The following is a 3,021-nucleotide window of genomic DNA, read 5'->3' on the forward strand; positions in this document are numbered from 1 at the left end:
GTGCCAGCAAGGTTCTAGCTTCAGATACTCCAAGACACCTGGTTAATTCTCCCAGCCCACAATTTACCTCCATTTTTTAAACTCCTACTCCCATTATATAATCCCTACCTACAAATCTCTTTCCTTCCTCTTTGTTCCTTGCACCCTTGTTTCCAAACATCACCTCTTTCCCTTCTCCTCTACCCCAACTTAAGGCCTGGATACTGCTCCATTACTTTTTAGTTCTTCTCCACTTCCTTTGCTGTGCAGTTGTGTTTTAGATATTACTTTCAGAGCTGCTTCCGCCTTGGTAGCCCTCAAGAGGGATATGTTACCCCTTTGTCTTCCTCAGAATTACAAACCCCTTGAGATCAGGGTCCCCCAGGTATTACTCCTCCAGCCAGACCAACTCTGGTTTGGGATGGAAGGCCAGACTGCTGGACTTCCCTGCCCACCCCTGAAATGGTATGGGTCTGGAGGGGTACCATGGATCAGTAGGACTGAAAATGAAACCCCATAGAAATACTAAGGGCACTTTTTCTGTCCCAGGGAAATTCTCTCAGGCTCTTGGCAGACTCAGGCAGGCATCACTGCAGCAATTGCATTCAAGGCATCTCTACATGAGTTGGTGCAGTTTGCAAGAGGTGTAGTTTCTGATTCTGGCCCCTATCAGAGGCACAGGGCATTGAAGTAAAGAAGCTGACAGAAATTTTAACACACAGCTCCAAAATTCCTGACAAAATTTATCCAAATTTAATGGCTGACTTCAAAAGAGCTAGCTGAAGAGCTGTGTGTATATTTGAGGAGTCCCAGCCATCTTAATCTGCCCTCCCTAGGTCCTGCTGTCTCTCTGTGCTTCTTGTCATTTTTTGGATAGGATATTTATGGAGTTTAAAGAAACAGAGCACTAAAGAGTTGGACCCATATTGTTCAACATCTTCATCAATGATGTAGACATTGGAGTTAGAAGCGGACTGGCCAAGTTTGCCAATGACAACAAACTCTGGGGTAAAGCATCCACATCTGAGGACAGGAGGGCGATCCAGGCTGACCTGGACAGGCTCAGCAAATGGGCGGACGAGAACCTGATGGTGTTTAACATCGAAAAATGCAAGGTTCTCCACCTTGGGAGGAAAAACCTGCAGCATCCTTATAGCCCCGGCAGTGCTACGCTGGCTAGCACTACAGAAGAAAGAGGCTTGGGGATCATGATTGACCACAAGATGAACATGAGCCTGCAATGCGATGCTGCGGCTACTAAAGCAACCAAAACGCTGGCTTGCATCCATAGATGCTTCTCAAGCAAATCTCTGCCTTGTACTCAGCCTTGGTGAGGCCGCAGCTGGAGTACTGTGTCCAGTTTTGGGCTCCACAATTCAAAAAGGTTGTGGAGAACCTTGACAGAGTCCAGAGAAGAGCCACGTGCATGATCAGAGGTCAGGAAAACAGACCTTATGATGACAGGCTGAGAGCCATGGGGTTCTTTAGCCTGGAAAAGCGCAGGCTCAGGGGCGATCTGATGGCCACCTATAAGTTTATCAGGGGTGACCACCAGGATCTGGGGGAACGTTTGTTCACCAGAGCGCCCCAAGGGATGACGAGGGCAAACAGTTTTAAACTCCTGCAAGATGGTTTCAGGCTGGACATAAGGAAGAATTTCTTTACTGTCCAAGCCCCCAAGGTCTGGAATAGCCTGCCGCTGGAGGTGGTTCAAGCACCTACTTTGAACGCCTTCAAGAGAAATTTGGGTGCTTATCTTGCTGGGATCCTGTGACCCCAGCTGACTTCCTGCCCCTCGGGCAGGGGGCTGGACTCGATGAACTTTCAAGGTCCCTTCCAGCCCTAATGTCTATGAAATCTATGAAATAACCCACAGCTCCTTCATCAGTGATACTTCCAAATAGTGTTATCCCCTTGTTTTCCATCCCTTGCTGTAACACCTTGCATTTGGTTCAACTAAACCCAAGTTTTGCACTCAATGCAGGGGGTCACTGGATGAAATTCTCTGGCCTGAGCTATACAGGATGTCAAGCTGGATGATCTGACAAACCTTCTGGCCTCAGCACCTGTGACTCTGATTGAAAGCCATGGTAGAAGTAGTATGGTCCATTCAGTTTGCCCGCTGACCTAGCATCATAGGTTGACCAATAAATGGCTGATGAAGCCACCCCTTCTTTCCACATTAGAACTGGTGTTTATGGTCCCCTGGCTCAGACACGCAGCTTCCCTTTGCTTGGGAGTCTGCATCATGCATTCTCTAGTGTGACCCCTTTTGCTTTGTGGTTTTGCTCCACAGCAGAGGTATCCCAGGGTCTTCTGCTCAACATGGGCAACCTGGGCTGAAGACACACAGATGAGTTGTTATGATGCCATCCAGTAAACAGCAGTAGTGCATACTTCCCCTCTGCTGAGGCTGCTTGTTGGCACTCCACAGCGATGTTTCATTGGCTGTCAGCAGTAGTCTGTGACACATGGCTGACCAATTCTGAATTCGGACAATGGAGGGGAGAGGAGTAGTAGACAGACATATGCACATACATACACTGAGTCAGGTTCATTCCTGCCAGTAGGAACAGACGGATGGGCACACACATACATACACACAAAGAGCAAGCCTTACCTCTGTCACCTGGGGACAGCAGGGACAGACACACACATACACCTTCGGTTTCCAAGAATGACCTTGAAAACCAAGATTTCTTTTGGAAATGCTGCTATAATAGTTCATAGGCTACTCTTTCAAGCCCTCAGTCTCCTGTTCTCCTCTCCTTGCTGGCTCTCTGGTCTGGCTGTATCTCTGTAGTCTTCCACTTCGGTGCAGAGGGAGGATGTCATAGTGTGAGTCCATGGAGAAGACTGGGAAATCAGGTGATAAAAGAATAAACTCTATAAAGCATTATTATCAAAAAAAAATTATGTTTTCTTTTTGTTTGAAATATCCTTTTTAGGGGGTCTGGAGTTTATACAGGTATGTCCACAAGCAAAGAGTCAATAAATAACTAAATATACGCAGCAGCAAAAAAAAAAAAAAAAAAAAAAAAA

The sequence above is a fragment of the Gavialis gangeticus genome, unplaced genomic scaffold, assembly GCF_001723915.1.
Source record: "Gavialis gangeticus isolate Ggan-Ray unplaced genomic scaffold, GavGan_comp1, whole genome shotgun sequence".
Classification (NCBI taxonomy): domain Eukaryota; kingdom Metazoa; phylum Chordata; order Crocodylia; family Gavialidae; genus Gavialis; species Gavialis gangeticus.